This window comes from Diceros bicornis, chromosome 30 (assembly GCF_020826845.1).
Source record: "Diceros bicornis minor isolate mBicDic1 chromosome 30, mDicBic1.mat.cur, whole genome shotgun sequence".
Lineage (NCBI taxonomy): Eukaryota > Metazoa > Chordata > Mammalia > Perissodactyla > Rhinocerotidae > Diceros > Diceros bicornis.
The window spans coordinates 10,173,770-10,192,556 of NC_080769.1; the positions used below are offsets into that span (position 1 = coordinate 10,173,770).

Genomic DNA, 18,787 nt, shown 5'->3' on the forward strand with positions numbered 1-18,787 from the left:
TGCCAAACAATGTGAATATGCTTAATGCCGAGTATATAGAATTTACACTTAAAAATGGTTAAACTGGTACATTATATGTTATATAAATTTAACCACAATAGAAAAGATGAAGTAGCACAAATAATGCAGAAAGATTGTGAGATCTTTCAGATAATATTTTCAGTATCATTATAAAATAAAGAGAAAGGTTGAGATTGTTTAGGTAAACATTTTAACATTAGTCTTCAACATGTTTTTCAGGATTTCTAACCCATGACAATATTGAGATTTTGGTCTATACAATTATTTGTTGTGAGGGGCTGTCCTGTGTATGGTAAGATTTTTAACTGATTCCTGTAGTCTATCCATTAGATACCAGCACTGACTTGTGATTATCAGATATGTCTCCAGACATTGCCAAATGACCTGTAGAGTGCAAAGTCAGCCTGATTGAGAACCACTGGAGTAGAACAATTCCGTGGGTGCCAGAGTTGATGGTGGTAGCTTCAAAGAGATGGGGATAACAGGAAAAGCAACATTTTAGGGAGGATAAAACATCAGCTGAATCTTGGAAAGGTTGAGGTGAGGGCCGTACAGAACACCCTTTTGGGCTGTATCTCAGAGGTCAAATGTGTCAGTTTGGTGATCATGGGCATCACAGGTGGCAGCATAAATCAACTAACTGTACAGAGAAAGGGAAAAGGTTCTGCTTAGAGAGTTGGGAGTTAGAAAGACAAGCTGATGCTGGGATGACTCCTACCCATGATCCTTCTGTTCTCAGTTATAGGGCCCCATTGGATATATGCTCTCATTGGACATGATACCATCCATCACAAAATTAGTCACCATTGTAATTAAATAATTACTTGTATAATTTTTTTTTAATACTTGCCTCTTAAAATCTCCACCTGAACTTTGAATTCTATCCCTTCCTAACTTTTGGGAGAACTTGCACTGTCCCTTATCCTTTATTTATCCTATATATTCCAATATCTGTATGCAATGTTGTAATTTCCAAAGTCAAGGGAATGTTCCACATTCCCATTTCTTTCAATGAGAATGAAATTCTCTCATAGACCCATGCTCCATTTTAGGTATTGCACCAAACTTTTGGAGACTTTGGTCTATAATTGCAGCTTCCATTTCCACTCTGCTCACTTTCTCTTCAACCAACTCATCCAGGGTCTTTCAACCTCTATCACAATTGATCTCCCTGAGGTCTTCAGTGGCCTCATATCAAAATTTTAAGGGATATATCCACTCTTCAAAATGCTTGATTTTTCAATAGGAATGTCACTAATGGCTGCATTCTCCTTCTGAAAATAGGGACCTTTTCATGCATTTCATTTTTGTGACAAAGGGATTGTGAGATTCAAGTCTATAGGGCTTCTTGTAACATTAACAAATCCCTCAGGGAGAAACTCTTAATTTTGAAATTAGGTTGTGTGAAGGGGAGGCAAGAATTTGGGCAGTATCTTAAGGACACCTGGGAGACTTCTTTGAAGGAAGATGAAGAAACTTTTTTAATCTCCAGGAGAATGATCTTGTTGACTGCAAATATTTGAAGTACCTAATAAAGAAGAAATAATCGGAAGAAAGAAATTTGCCTCTCTCCACAGCTATCTTCAGAGAAACAGAAGGGCAGAAAGCTTTGTTTCTACTCTTCTTCTTCTACCCCAAGGAAGCTTGACTCTCTAAAGAGTAGAATGAAAATAGAACAATCTATTTAATGAGGCTCTCTGATTATTCAGCTCCCAAGGTCCTGGAAACTTTAAATAAGCTCTCAGTGTCCCCAAGCTAAACTATCTTGGGCCTCCCAGAGATATGGGTTATGAATTCCCTGCCTGGGGCATCTCCCTGTACTTTCTGTGGAAAAGTCAATGTAGGAGAAAGAGCCAGGGCCAAAAGGGGTTTCCGTGGTGCCATCAGAAAGAGCCAATGTATCCTAGCAAAGGCTGGGTGTGGGGTGGTGGAAGGGAGATGCAAACAGTGGAGGGGAAACTTTTATTGGATCAGAATACTCAGAACACAAATAAGTTGTCTCTCAAAGTGTCTGCAGACCAGCAACCTCAGCATCCCCTGGGAGCTTGTTGGACAGGCAAAAAGTTGTCCTTCATCACAGATCTACTAAATCAGAGACTCCAGGATCAGGCTCAGCCAGCATTTAATAAGCTATCCAGGTGGATCTTGTGCATCGCTAAAATTTGTAAACAACAGTCCTAGGGCTTTGTTGAAATAGATGATGAAGGACCCATATGGCGTTGCATCTTCAGAGATTTGAGGACTTTCCACCTCCGAAATCTTATCTTCAAATAATGATACATTTGTCTTTGACTTTACAATGCTTTTGTCCTCTTTCTTTTCTCATCTTATGCATTTGTTTGAATTATCAGAATAAAATTAAATACTTATGGTTCATAGCAGTGTAGGGAAGGAAGAAATATTCCTCTACCCCTCAGTTTCTTCTGGCTTGTCTAACAATTAAATTGACATGAGACAGAATAACAGGAGAAAATCCAACAAATTTAATAACATGTATACATGAGAGAAGCAGAGGAAAACTGAGTAACTCATCAAAATGCCTGAAGCTGTGACCTCAAATACCATCTTCAGCTAAAGACAAATGAAGATGTTAGGGAGGTAGTGGTTTGAGACGTCAAAGAGGAAGAAGGCAATTTACATGGGGTTGAAAAAGCAAATGTTTGGTAAACAAATGTTTGCTATACCTTGTAAAGACAATGGGACATGGGGAGGACTTGGATCAAATGGGCCTTGTTAGGGTCCTCCCTGTCTACCATTATAGTTATCTATGGTGGTACCTCCTTCCTGAAACAGGCCTCCTGTCTTAAATCCTTCTAGGCAGTTAGGTGGAAGGTAAGATTTTCTTTCCAAATCTTTTTTTCTTAAAAATAATAAAGCCTAAGAGACACATTTTGAGGTGACAAATTCTAAACCCCACAGCAACAATTCTTGCATGTTCATTAATTGTCATTTCTAAATGATTCCATATTCAATCGAACATTATCTCATATTGAAAAATCTGCATTACTTATCATTTGAGAGAGATATCCTTATTTTCCTACTTTGAGAGCCTGCATCTCCCCACACATACACACACACACACACACCATCATTTGCAGCAAAGGCTATTAAAAACTATCAAGTAGATTTGGATTCCTATTGAACTTGCCAGCTTTTGTATTGATACATTTATGCAATAAATGAATGTAAATAAATTTCCTAAAGTTGAAGCACATTTAAATTCCTGGGATGAGTGTTATTGACCCATGGTGTATTGTTCTTTAACATATTGATAAAGACAGCCTTAAAAACAAACAAAAATACAAACTCATAGATACAGAGAACAAATTGGTGGTTACCAGAAGGAGTAGAGAAATAGGTGAAGGTGGCGAATAGGTACAAACTTCCTGTTATAAAATTAATAAGTCCTGGAGATGTAATGTACAGCATGTGACTGTAGTTAACAATACTGTATTGTATATTTGAAAGTTGCCAGGAGAATAGATCTTAAAAGCTCTCATCACAAGAAAAAAAATTGGTAACTACATAAGGTGATGGATGTTAAGTAGATTTATTGTGGTGACCATTTCCCAAAATATACAAATATCAAATCATCATGCTGTCTACCTGAAACTCATATAATGTTGCATGTCAATTATATCTCAACTTAAAAAATGATCCAAATGTCCCTAGGGATGGACTCTGGTGACTGCTGTGCTGCATTGCCCAGATTCTCCTTCAGGATTAAGGGCTTACTCTTCAGTTGCAGGTAGTGCAGCCATGTGAGAGCCCTAAGCCCTTAGTCCTCAGCCCTCTTTGAGAATTGCCCTCAGCTAAAGGAAGCTGCCTCACCCAAGGTCACAGCAGTCAGATATCCACCACTTACGAGCATATCTGACCAACATCCATCTGCATCCACCATTGTGTTTGCACTGAGGTTGCTCCTGGTTATTCCCAGCAACTGGCTGAGAACATCAGGGTACCAGGGCATGCCCATTGTCATGGTCACACAATAATATTGATGACCAGGGTCAATTACACCTGCCAGGATGATGGCTCCTCTTCTTGGCATGAGGGACCTGAAGTGCCAGGCAGCAGCATGGCTTGAACTTACTGGCACTTTTGTCATTTCTCTGGAACTGTTATCCCTTTAGGAGTCAAGACTTCTGAACCTCCAGAGGTCAGAAGTGTGGAGACCTGAAGCACAAACTCCCCACGTGGCTCACTGGGAGTGATGTTAGACGAGGCTGCATCTATTTCCAACCCTTGATTTAAAGACCCATGTATTCTCTAAGTTGGAGATACAGTACACTATGATTGTCATTGATTTAGAGCGTATACTGCATCCTGTAAATTATGTAGTCAGCATTTCCTGTGTATTCAAATGCCTGCACGAAATATGATCATTCCTTGAAATTAAAGCTGTTCCATTATCTTCCATTAAAAAAATTTAACTTTCCCATTCACAATACTCCCTTTAGCCTGTGTTTTACTTGTGTCCTCCTTTCCCTTACAAATTGTATAGGTGATTTATATTTGCCACCTATGTTGCCTCAATACTCACTCTTCAACCCACTCTATCTGGATTATTTCTGCCCTGCTCCTCTATTTAGAGGTAATAATTGGAGCCCTCTCTAATATTAATGAAGGCCTCTATGTCAGCAGCAAATGTGAAGAGATTTTTTCCATCTTTATTTCATTATTCCTTTCAATAAAACCAAAATTATTAACCATTTTGCTTTTATTCAGAAATGACCTATTTGCCTCCATGACATTGTGGACACCAAGTAATCCATAAAATCTCTTAAGATTCTGAAAGCAAAGAACATCACAGAAAGTTAGTTCCTGGGTTTTGTTCTTGTAGAAATTATACTTTCTTTACAGGACACCTTGTAATTTTTCAGTGAAATCAAAGAAAGAAGAGTTTCTCCTTGTAAAAAAATGAATTCATTTCCCCCCTTTGCTGCTTGCACAGGCACAAAATTGGCTGAAAATTTTCCATTCCATTATCTTTGTACTCCACCAGAGCTGAATTATTTGGAGAGAAAAATGTCAATAGAACAATTTATTTGATGAGGAGCTCTAAGAATTCAACCCTTGAGATGCTGGAAACTTTAAATGGGTTTCTGCTGTCCGTTACATATGATTCTCTGATCCCAGCCAAGTGCACACCCAATTGGGCTTCCCAGGGACAGACCTCAGAGAATAGAAAGCATCAGTGATAACCATCAGAGAGGGTCAGTGTGTCCTGGTGAGGGCTGGTGGAGTAAGAAGGAAAAGAGGAGAGAAAATGGGTACTGGGCTTTCCCTCTTGAGTAATGAGACTGGAACTGTCCCACATTTATTTAGCCTACAATGGTGAAGTCTCTGTACTTTGAAGATGCTTTAGTTTCCACTGAACCCAGTCTTTTCCAGCTCTTGTTCTGTTTCCTTCTTTCTCTTTTTGGAATCTAGAGCCTTTCTGCCATAAAAAGAGAACAGTACATCTTGAAAAAGTAATACCTATATTAGGAATGGGAAGCTGTTTTCTAGAGAATCTCCATGTCTTCTGGACTCACTCCCATAATTGTAGACTCCTGTTGGATTTCCTACTTCCAATCATTTATTCACTAACTACTCACTGTAAATCTATGATGCACCAAGTATTGTCTATTTTATTCTTCATGTGATTGGATTTTTCTATTATATTCCCTATTTTTGCAGCAGATTTGACGTACTGATAGCACTTAATAGTTTTGTATTGACTGTTGTTGTTGATTCACTTTAGTGTTCACAATATCATCTACAATTATTGTAATTATTCCTGACATTTGGAAGTCAGGCCAGTTTCCTTTTCTCATCTTACCAGTCTCTTCAAATGTTCATGAGACTATCGAGTAATTGAAGTGGACTGCCTTGGTCTGTTCATGAATTTAACACAGTTTTTTTGGTGTTTTAATCTAGAATATCCTTTTGGCTCTAGATTAAAACAACCCTTACTTATTAGGTTTAGAAATTGTCCTTAATTTCCCCATTTAGCAAGAGGCTCTGTCCAGGCTTCTAACCACAGTAACGGCTGTTACATTTTCTGAAATGCATTTTCTATTGTGATTATGGTTATGATTTTTATTCATTGATGTATTTTTGTGATGAATTATGTTAACAAACATCACAGTATTAAACCAGCTTCCTATTCCTAATATAGGTATTACTTATTCAAGGTGTACTGTTCTCTTAAAATAGGCATAGTTGCACTTGATGTAACTTCATTATTCTATTTTGTGTCTATATTCAGGCATATGTGAGGTTGAAGATTTCTTTTTCATGTCATAGTTGATGCTTTGGGTCTCAATCTTTATTTTACGTGTAACATTTGCGTGTGTTGAGCACCTACTATGTGCCAGGCACCTTGTGAGTCCCTGGAAAGATAATGGTGAGCAAAAACATTCACATCCTCTGACCCACAAATGAACATAAACTTACCAATGTGAGAGGCACATCAAAGAAAAGTATAGGATGCTGGACTTGTGGGCCTCCCCACTCTGTCCTCCTGGCCCTCGCTCTCTGTTCTCCATCTCACTGGCCTCTCAAATCCCTTCCATTCCCAAGCTCACTGACCCACATGGTAAACATGAATTCACTTCTCTCAGCCCAAAGTGCTTGCCCTTTCCTTATTTCCCCTGGTTTACAATTACCCATCCTTCCCACACAATTCAAATATCCATACTTCAGAGAAGCCTTTTCCACCCACCTCCCCAGGTTAAATTGGTCCTCAATGATTTTTTCTCTCTTTAATTAATTAGGATTTTCTAGGCGCTAATAACATGGACTTTTTTTTTATCATGGAGAATGTAAAGATTTATAATCAAATCTTAAATTTGCCTTTCAGTTTTTAACATGATTTAATTTATAGAAGCTTTGAATACTTTTATCAAATCTATCATATTATTTTTTGCAAAGAAATCCACTATTTGTTAATACAACACACCCCTATTTCTGAGCATGTACCCATGAGCACACATGAGCACACACACTTTGTATTTCATTTAAATGGTTTTGTGATTTTGTTCCCTCCTCTTACCTACGTAATCCACACGCTCTTCCCTCTTCTTGGAAGAATCCACCTGGCAGGCAGTCTCTGAAAGAGGGAGCCATAAAGATCTCCACTAATTAGAACTGCTACATGGCAGTCAAAAGAGGGAACAAACGTGTTTTGTTTATAATGATCAGAATCCATCTTTAGTGGCTGTACCAGTTTAAGGGGAATATTGATAATGATAGCCATGCAAAATCAATTTTTTTGTGAAGTTAAGAACAGAAGCTCACATTTGTCAAGTGTCCACTGTATATGACAGGAATCAAAAGAAAAATTATATCCATCATCCCATTTAATTCACTCATCAGTCTTACAATGTAAGGAGAATTTACTATTCCTATTGTAGAGGTGAAGTATCTGCAGCTGAGAGATTAAGTAACTTTGTCAAGATCACACAGGTGGTATGTTGGTGGGTCAAAATTCTATTCTAGTAAGTCTGATTCAAGATCCCATTTTCTAAATCACATCTCTATACTGTACTTTGGGAGAGGTATATATCAAAAACAGTTATCATAAAAGGAACAGATTTATAATGATAATAATAGCTTTCATTCATTAAGATCTTACTGTGCACAAAGGCATTTCTAAACCTCACGAAGAATATAATAGTAGTAACTACATTTTTAGAATTAAAAAAAAAAAAAAGTGGCATTGCCGGCCCTGTGGCTTAGCGGTTAAGAGCGCCCGCTCCCCTACTGGAGGCCCGGGTTCGGATCCTGGGCACGCATTGACGCACTGCTTCTCCGGCCATGCTGAGGCTGCAGCCCACATACAGCAACTAGAAGGATGTGCAACTATGACATACAGCTATCTAATGGGGCTTTGGGGGAAAAAAAAGGAGGAAGATTGGCAATAGATGTTAGCTCAGAGCCGGTCTTCCTCAGCAAAAAGAGGAGGATTAGCATGGATGTTAGCTCAGGGATGATCTTCCTCACAAAAAAACAAAACAAAACAACAACAACAACAAAAATCAATACATATGTTCCGCTTGACATTTAAAAAAAAAATGGCACATGTGAGTTAACTGTAACATGAATAGGAAGCATCAGGTCACAGAATTGAGGTTGTTTGGGTTGAAAACTCACATATTAGAATGAAGGCAGTATGACGATTATCAAAGTAAATACCTTGACTGTCTTCAATTATTTTGGACAAGTCATATCAAAGAAGAAATTGGTTTATGTCCATAGACTCAAATAGGAAAATTTGAACCAATGAGTAATAGATAAAAGGAGATTTCTGCTAAATCAAAGAAAGTCTGAATGATTACACACATTTCAGATGGAAATGGGCTACCACTGGACTGAGGAAATCACTGTCATTGGAAGGACTAATAGTAAGAGAAGGATGTCCTTGCAAGGGTGGAATCAAAAGGTGCTGACTAGCTCAGGTACCAGTTGGATGTTCACTGAACATTATTTTGGCTGCCTTTCTCAGAAGACACACCAGCTCCACGGAATCAGGAAACCACATGGAAGTATCAGAATTCCTCCTCCTGGGTCTCTCAGAGGATCCTGAACTGCAGCCCCTGCTCTTTGGAGTGTTCTTGTTCATGTACCTGGTCACCGTGCTCGGAAACCTGTTCATCATCCTGGCCATCAGCTCTGACTCCCAGCTCCACACCCCGACGTACTTCTTCCTCTCCAACCTGTCCTTTGTAGACATCTGCTTCACCTCCACCACCACGCCGAAGATGCTAGTGAACATCCAGGCACAGAGCACAGACATCTCCTATGTAGGATGCCTCACTCAGGTATATTGTTTTTACGATTTTTGCTGGAATGGATAATTGCCTCTTGGGTGTGATGGCCTATGACAGGTTTGTGGCCATCTGCCACCCCCCGCACTACATGGTCATCATGAACCCACGCTTTTGTGGCCTTCTGGTTCTGATGTATTAGTCGATAATTTTATGTGTCTCCTTGCTTGATATTCTACTGATGATGCAGCTGACCTTCTGTATAGGTGCTGAAATTCCACATTTCTTCTGTGAACTGGTTCAGGTTCTCAAATTAGCCTGCTCTGACACCTTCATCAATAACATCTTCTTGTATGTGGCCACTGCCTTGCTGTGTGTGTTTCCTCTCTCTGGGATCATCTACTCTTACTCTAAGATTGTGTTCTCCTTAATGAGGATGTCCTCTGCAGGAGGAAAATACAAAGCATTTTCCACCTGTGGTTCTCACCTCTCTATGGTCTCCTTGTTTTATGGGACATGCCTGGGGGTCTACTTCAGTTCTGCTGTGACCCATTCTTCCCAAAGAAGCTCGATTGCCTCAGTGATGTACACCGTGGTCACCCCAATGCTGAACCCCTTCATCTACAGCCTGAGAAATGAGGATGTGCAGGGGCCCTGGGGAGGTTCCTCCACCAAGCAGCCTCTTGTCTGTGATGGGTCGCTGGACTCAGAACATAGTAGACATTGTGGGCCCCAAAGGCAAATGTTGCAAAATTAAATCTATTGGTTCTTTTCCTTCCCTAAAGTACATTCTTGATTTTTTTCAATTACCCAAACACCTGTGACTTCACTTTTATTCGGTTTCGTATTTTTGCACCTCAATGACTCCCTCAGTAATTATCTTTTGACTTTTCTTGCTTATATGCTGTCCATAAAGTTCCACGTTTATTCAGCTTTATGGCAGCAATTCTTAAGGTTTCTGACTTTAGGTTTAAAGTGATTATCATATCAAATCTTGACATGGTATCCCCAAAATTATCCTCTCAAACATTGATGCTCTTCACCTTCATTTGGTTGTGTGTTTGTTTTCTCCACAAGAAATGGAATGAAAATCACGCAGTAGTCACAAGAAGTGCTTACTACATCAGGACTGTGCTTGTTTCTTCACATGTATGACTTTATTTCATCTTGAAATCATTTTTTGGGGGGATATTTTCTCTCATTCACTCCACTTTTCAAAAGAAGAGACTGAGGTTGAGTTGGACTCTAACCTGGCTAGCTGACACTGACTTTGCTATCCTATTTTTCATAAGAACCGTGATGTGATTTTCAACTTCAAAGTAGGAATGTAGATTTAAAAACTGTTTTTTTCTGATGATTCATAGTAATATACCATGAAGAATAACTCTGAGATATTCTTCACTCTTTGTGATCCTTCCATCTTTTCTTCCTTTCCTTATTTTATTTGACCTTTATTTCCCATTATTACAATTTGAGATGCACCCTCTAAGATCCTAAAACATGTGCTAATGAATACAATTGAATCAGAATTATTTTCTCATGTGGTTTAATTTTTTTCTGGGATTTTCTGGAGGTGCCATTAGAATCATGGTTACAGACATATGGAAGGTGTTGAGAACTTAGATCACTTTTTGAGAAGAATGTTGATGGAATTGAGTCTGCAGGGAAGGATGGAGTAGTAGATGGTGACAACATTCTTCACATGTTCTCTGGGATCCTCTTACTATCTCCATTACATGACTGCCAATGGCCAGTGCAAGCTGGACCTACTTTGCTCAATATGTGGTGGCAGAGGTGACATGAAATTATGCCCCATGAGAGTCAACTCTTGAGGAAGATGTGTGGATTATACCATCTCCTTGACATTATACCTGAGACAATTCTGAGGGTGGATTTTGTATTATTTTTGAGAATTTCCCTACAGGATGAAACTGCTCATTTCCTGTGGTAGCTGACATAATGCATAATTTATTGGATGTATTTTCTTTCTTGTGTCCACTTCTCGTGTCTCCCGTCCATTTGTTGCTCTTTCCAATACAGTGCTTGTAGATGAACCCTTGGCTCAGAGTCTGCTTCTGTGGGAACCAAAACTAACACAGGTGATAGAAACTCACATATCAAGACAATATCTTGAGAGGATTTAGGAACTTTGAGATAAAAAAAGAGACTAATTATTAGAGACGTGGCAAGCACTGCAACATTACTCAAAAATTACAATTTGCTAGAGGTGATAGACTTATTTTATGTAGCTTCAATTCACATTTATTCCATTAAGTTTAATCCAGTTTGCATTTATTGTCTACTGTGTACAAATTGAGGAGGGGACCAGAGAGATACAAATGATTGAAATACAGAGGGGTTAGCATAATAATATTGGTGTGTAATAGATCCTGTGGAAAACAAAGGTAACAGTTTTCAACTAACCTTGAGTAATTCCAGGAAAAACTCTTTAGACAATTACTTTTTAACATTTTTATTGAGGTATAATTTGCATACATGAAATTCACCCATGATAATGTAAATTCAATGATTTTGGTACATTTATAAAGTTATGCAATTGTTACCATAACCCAGGTTTAAAAAATATCTATCATCTCAAAATATATGCTTGTATCCATGTGTGGTTAATTCTCATTTGCACCTTAGCCCTAGGAAAACAGTTATTACTTTCTGTCTCCATAAATTTGCTTCTTTTATAAATGTTTTATATAAATGGAATCATACAATATGTGGTCTTCTCTTCAAAAACATATACTTAGTATATGTTTTTGAGGTTCATCCATGTGGAAGTATGTATCAATATTTTGCTCCTTTTAATTGCAGAATAGTATTCTCTTGTATATATATACCACATTTTGCTTATGCAGCTACCAGTTAACAGACATTTGGAAATTTTCAGTTTGGAGTTACTTTGAATAATTCTGCTATGAATACTTGCGCACATGTCTCTGTGTTGAAATGCATTTTCATTTCTCTTGGGTTGATACCTTGGAGTGCAATTACTGGGCTATATGGTAAATTTATGTTAAGATTTTTAAGAAACTGCCATCTATTTTCCAAAGTGGCTGCACCATTTTACATTCCCAGCAGGAAAGCATGAAGGTCCAATTTTCCCACATCTTGGGCAACACTTGGTATTCAGGAAAAGCTTATAAAAGGAGAATATACTTGAATGTTGAATAACAAATAAAGAGTCAAAACTTAACTGGAGGGTATATTTGGATGACATTCAAGAATGAGAGATATCTGAGAGATATACGAAATTTATGGCTGAATTATTAGAAATAAGATAGGTTACATAGATGCAGGACGGACCCTTGAGAGTCTAATTTGACACACTAATGATTTTATAAGCAAGTGAGAACCAGAGCCATGCTATAACCATGCTTATAGTATAAGGACTTTAGGATTGCCCTGAATGGGAGAAATTGGAGGCAGAAGGAACAGTAGGAGGCTGGAAATAGTCTAAGGCAGAAAAGATGGGGACCTGACTCAAAACAGTAGCAATATGATGAGTAGATTTTGGAAGAAAGATGTATTAGTTTCCTCTTGCTGCTGTACAAATTGTCAAAAGTATAGTGGCTTAAAATGACACAAATTTATTATCTTACAATCGTGGAGGTCAGAAATTTAACATGTGTCAGCAGGGAAGCTTTCTTCTGGAGGCTTTAGAGGAGAATCTGTTTCTTTGTCTTTACCAAATTCTAGAGGCTTCTTTCATTCATTGGTTCGTGGCCCCATCCTGCATCTTCAAACTCAATAGTATAGTATCTCTAAGTCTCTCTCTAGACCACCTGTCTTCCTCTTGTAAGAATGCTTATGATTACATTGAGCTCACTTAGATAACTCAGGAAAATCTCTCTGTCTTAAGATCCTTGATTAATCATCTCTGCAAAGTGTCATTTGCCACCTAAGGTAACATATTCACAGGTTCAAATATCTTTGGGAGGCTGTTATTAAATCTGCCGTAAGAGACGTCTGAGTTATAAGTGGCCAATAATTGATTGATAAGGCATTGAGCCGAGAAGCTGGAGGGTCTGTTATGACACTTCTTGTGGATTTTCATTGGGCATGATCATCTCATGGTCCTGGTTCCCATAAATATAAGCATGCATCAGAGAGATTGGCTTTGGTAGCAAATGATAGAAGAGAATTTCCTGATTCATCTGAACACAGTTGAGCAGAAGCTCAGCTGGACGCTGGATACAGGGGCTCAAACACTATGAAGATTTCCATTCAGATTATCAGCTTTATTTTCTGACTGGCCACCTCCACATGGAACGAGACTCAGAAACCAGCAGCTCTCACAACTCACACTTAGTAGCTTCACTACTAAAGAGGAACTGGATTTATTTTAGCTCCTCATGTCTAAAAAAAAAAAAAAAAACAAACTCAGAAAAGGAGTCTAACTGACACAATCATTTCTGCTTCCCACCTTGGACCCATCAACTCTGGTCAGGAGACAATGTTACTGGCAGCCCCTGCAGAACCACATTTATTTGGTCAATTTATCAAACCCATTTTTGCTGAGTATTTACTGTGTATCAGTCATTATTTTAGGTTCAACTCTGTAGAATAAGAGAATTGGGAGTGTGGGGAGTTTATGTATCATGGTATAAACAATGGTCTTAATAAATCTCATTTAGAAAGTACATTTACGAAGGCAGTGAATGACCTAGGTGCATATGTGGGGAAAGAGTGTGTCAGACAGAGGGTAAGGTTAATACAAGCAACCTGAGGTGGTAGGTGGCCGGGGGGATGTGGCTGAAGCAGAGACAGTGAGGGGGAGCACAATAGAAGAGGAGGACAGGTATCAGAGCCTGATCAGTGAGGATCTATCTGTCATTGATGGACTTTTTCTTTCATTTACTCTGAGTCATGTGGAGAGTCATTGCCAGGTTTTGAGCAGCACATGACATGATTAGGATTTATAAAAATCATTCTGTCTGCTGGGTTGAGAAAGGATTGTACAGCATGAGGAAGGCTGCTTAGAACTGACTCTCACAGGCTAGGTGAACTATAGGTAGCTAGGACTTGGGGGAGATAGTAGTAAAATAATTCAGATGTGCTCAATTGGGCTATATTTTGAAGGTCGAGTCAAGAGGATTTGTTGCCAGGTAACATATGGGAGTGAGAGAAGGAGAGGTGACAAGAATGACTCCAGGGTTTGGAGCCTAAACAACTGAAAGAATGGAATTGCATTCATTGAGACAGGGAGGACTGTGGTGGAACAAATTTGGGAAGGACAGGGAACATCAGAAGTTCAGGTTTTGAGAAGCAAAAATTGAGATGTTACAAATGGATCATTATTATATGATTCCACTTATATGAGGTGATTAGAGGAGTCAAATTCATAGAGACAGAAAGAAGAAAGGTGAGTGCCAGGACCTGGGTGAGGGGGAATGGTGAGTTAGTGTTCAATGAGGACAAAGTTTCAGGTTGGGAAAATGGAAAGGTCTAGAGACGATGGTGGCAATGATTGCTCAACAACGTAAATGTACTTAATGACAAGAGTGTGAAATAGTACACTTAAAAATAGTTAAAACAGTACACTGTAGGTTATATAAATTTAATCACAGTGAAAAAGATGAAGTAGCACAAAATAATGGAGTGAATTTTGTGAGATTTCTCTCAGATAATATTTTCCTATATTTTTATTTTTTTAATTTTTATTGTGGTAACTAGTTTATAACATTGTATAAATTTCAGACGTACATCATTATACTTCTATTTCTGCATGGATTACATCATGTTCTCATGTTCACCACCCTGAGATAATATTTTCAATATCATTGTAAAGTAATAGACAATGGTTGAAATGTTTTAGATAAAAATTTTAACGTTAGTCCTCAATAGTCTTTACCAGAATTTCTAACCCACAACTGTATTGACATCTTTGTCTGTATAATTCTTTTTCACAAGGGACTTTCCTGTGTATGGTAAGATTTTTGAGAATCCTGTCATCTACCCACTGGATTCCAATACTGAGTTGTGATAACCAGAAATTTCCCCAGACATTGCCAGTTGTCCTGCAGGGGGAAAAATCAGCCTGATTGGGAACCACTGGAGTAGAACAATTCCACGGTGCCAGAGTTGATGATATTAGCTTTCGTAGTATTGGAATAAGAGGAAGAGCTATATTTTAGGAAGGATAAAACATCTGGTGAATCTTGGAAAGACTGAGATGATGGACAAAAAGAATACCCCATTGATGCTATTATCTCAGAAGTCAAATGTATTGATCTGGTGATCCTCAGTCTGCACAGGTGGCAGTATAAATAAAGTAATTATACAGAAAGAGGGAGAAGTTTCTGTTGAGAGAGTCAGGAAAGACAAGCTGATGCTGGGCTGAATCCTCCCCACAATGCTTCAGCTTCAGTTGTAGGCCCCCACTAGATATATGCTCTCTTTATACCATCCATCACAACATTAGTGACCATTGTAATTGAATCATTATATCTATAATTATTTTATTAATGACTGCCTCTTGAAAACTTCCATGTGAACACTGAATCCCATCCCTTCCTAACTTTTGGGAGAACTTACGCTGTCACTTATCCTTTCTTTGTTCTGTATATTCCAATGTCTGTGTGCAATGCTATAATTTCCAATGTCATGGATATGTTCCAAATTCTTATTTCTTTCAATGAACATGAAGCTCATTCATCGATGTGTACTACCATTTGGGTATTGCTCCAAACTTTTGGAGAATTTGGTATACTTTCTACTTTCATTTCCACTCTGCTCAATCTATCTTCAATCATCTCATCTGTAGTCTTTCTACCTCCATCACAATTGTTTTCCCTGAGGTCTGCAATAACCTGATGTCCCCAGCAAATTCTAAGAGATACTTCCATTCTTCAAAATGCTTGATTTTTCAGTAACAATGTCACTAATGGCTGCATTCTCCTTCTGAAAATAGGGAACTTTATCATTCATTTCATTTTTGTGACAATGGGATTCTGCGAGTCAAGTCTATTGAACTCCTTGTAACATTAACATATCTTTCGGGGAGAAATTGCTAACTTTGAAATTACATCCTGTGAAGGGGAGGCATGAATTAGGGCAGTATCTTAAGGAATACTGGGAGACATTTTTTTTTATGTTTTAATAGTTTTTAACATTGTGAAGTTTTGGGTTGTACATTTTTGTTTGTCCATCACCATATACATGACTCCCTTCACCCCTTGTGCCCACCCCCCACCCCTATTGCCCCTGGTAACCACAATACAGTTTTCTCTGTCCATGAGTTGCTTTATATTCCACATATGAGTGAGATCATACAGTGTTTGTCTTTCTCCTTCTGGCTAACTTCACTTAACATAATACCCTCCAGGCCCATCCATGTTGTTGCAAATGGGACGATTTTGTCTTTTTTTATGGCTGAGTAGTATTCCATTGTATATATATACCACATCTTCTTGATCCAATCATCAGTCAAGGGCCGCTTAGGTTGCTTCCACTTGTTGGCTATGGTGAATAATGCTGCAATGAACATAGGGGTGCATAAGCCTCTTTGGATTGTTGATTTCAAGTTCGTTGGATAGATTCCCAGTAGTGGGATGGCTGGATCATAGGGCATCTCTATTTTTAATTCTTTGAGGAATCTCCATACCGTTTTCCATAGAGGCTGCACCAGTTTGCATTCCCACCAGCTGTGTATGAGGGTTCCTGTTTCTCCACATCCTCTCCAACATTTGTTGTTTTTTGTCTTGGTGATTATAGCCATTCTAACGGGCATGAGGTGATATCTTACTGTTGTTTTGATTTGCATTTCCCTTATTAGTGATGTTGAACATTTTTTCATGTGCCTATTGGCCATCTGTATATCTTCTTTGGAGAAGTGTCTGTTCATTTCCTCTGCCCATTTTTTTGATTGGGTTGTTTGTTTTTTTATTGTTCAGTTGTGTGTGTTCTTTACATATTATGGAGATCAACCCCTTGTCAGATGTATGTTTTGCAAATATTCTCTCCCAGCTGGTGGGTTGTCTGTTCATCTTGATTCTGGTTTCATTTGTCTTGTAGAAGCTCTTTAATCTGATAAAGTCCCACTTGTTTATTTTTTCTTTAGTTTCCCTAGTCTGGGTAGGCATGTCATCCGAAAAGATTCCTTTATGACCAGTGTCAAATAGTGTGTTGCCTATATTTTCTTCTATGAGTTTTATAGTTTCGGGTCTCACCTTCAGGTCTTTGATCCATTTTGAGTTAATTTTTGTGAATGGCGATAGCAGATGGTCCACTTTCATTCTTTTGCGTGTGGCTGTCCAGTTTTCCCAACACCTTTTATTGAAGAGACTTTCCTTTCTCCATTGTATGTTCTTAGCTCCTTTGTCGAAAATTAGCTGTCCGTGTATATGTGGTTTTATTTCTGGGCTTTCAATTCTGTTCCATTGATCTGTGTGTCTATTTTTGTGTGGTACCATGCTGTTTTGTTTACTATAGCTTTGTAGTATATTTTGAAATCAGGGACTGTGAAACCTCCAGCTTTGTTCTTCAACTCTAATGATGTGAGGACTCCCAACAAATTCCCTTTGCCCTTAGTTTCATCTTTCACTCCATGCACTAGAGAAAATTGTGATATGGATCATGTTACTCCTTTGATTGCAGTCCATACAGGGCCCTCATTCTTTATTATCCTTTATTATCCATTATCCATTTCAAGGTTCCCAAGATGTGGTCCCTACCCAGCTCTCCAACCTCCTTCTTCTTCATTCACATTGCCCACTTTGTGCTTCAGCAAGTTGCTAAGAGCATTCTGTCCCATGCTACTTCTTGCTTATGGGGCTTTTCCCTTTCTCTCTTCTTTGCCAGGAAAAGCCCCTACTCAATCATCCACCTAAATAACTCCTTGTCAAGTTCCTGGAATTCCTCACTGACTCCACTTCAGGCTAGATTTTGGACTCCTGTCTGTACTCTACTCTGCAGACTGTGGCTGCCTTTATATTAGCATTTAATTCACTGTAATACAATGACTGGTTTCTGCATAAGTCTCGACCTCTGGAAGGTTGCCTCCTTGAGAACAAAGGCCACATCATTAATCTTTGTATTCCCAACAGCTAACTCTTAGCCTGTCCCAAAGAACCCCTTCTTGTAGAATGATTTCCAGGCTTTCAGTGATTGACAGTCTATTTCATTTCTTTTCTATTTCCCAGCATGGCTCGACAAAATTGCCTGCTAATGCTAGACACTAGAAACAGAATAGGACATATTTATTTGGTGCATGGATAAAGGTGGGGAAGTGTAAGTGACAAATGGTTGTATCCTCCACTTCTAATTTCTAACCTCTGGTCCTAAGGTAAAAGGTTTCTAATGTGTGGGAAACTTCTTCCTAAGATGAATGTTATTATTCATAATTTCATGACCCATTTGAATCACAATTCGGACGCTGCTGCAAACCCAGGTGGGATTTCATGAAAGAAGTAATTGTTGCAGTGGATTTGAGTTGCAAGAACCTAAGCACAAACCCTGCAACAGCCAGGCCCTCAGCTTTGTCCATCAGAACAAGATTAATTCTCACTGTTTTCTCTTCCTCATGTTTTCATTGAATATTTTTCACTGTGTCAATCTTTTCGTTGGCTTGAGGAGGCAATATTTGACTATGCTAGGAACAAAACCATTTCTCAGGCCAAATAATTACCTACTTACTTTCACCTAACACAATTACTTCCAAACCTTGAAGGTTTGTATGGACTGTACATTGCTTTCTCAGGGGAAGCAACATGCAGCTGAGAACACATTCTAGCTTGAGAGGCTAACTCCTTGTTAGACATTCCTAAAGTTGGAAAAGGTCATGAAAAGAATTTTGAGTATCATTTTTACGGTGCTTATTAAATACTTGTAAGAAAAGAGACATTGCACCATGACATTTACATATGAGCCCAAAAGGATGAGGGTCAGACATGAGGCAATGTTTAGAATAGCACTGGGGAGGGAGAAAGAGGGGGCATCTGTCCAGTGTCTGTCCATCCTCTGGTTTTCTCCTTTCCAGGCCGTGAGCTTCCTGTAACCGGAGG

The 18,787-nt window shown here is 38.7% G+C and overlaps 1 pseudogene; it reads left to right on the forward strand.

The window, feature by feature from the left end:
- The first annotated feature begins 3,695 nt into the window (after nucleotides 1–3,695).
- Nucleotides 3,696–9,467, forward strand: LOC131394193 (olfactory receptor 7D4-like; annotated as a pseudogene).
- Nucleotides 9,468–18,787: the final 9,320 nt, after the last annotated feature.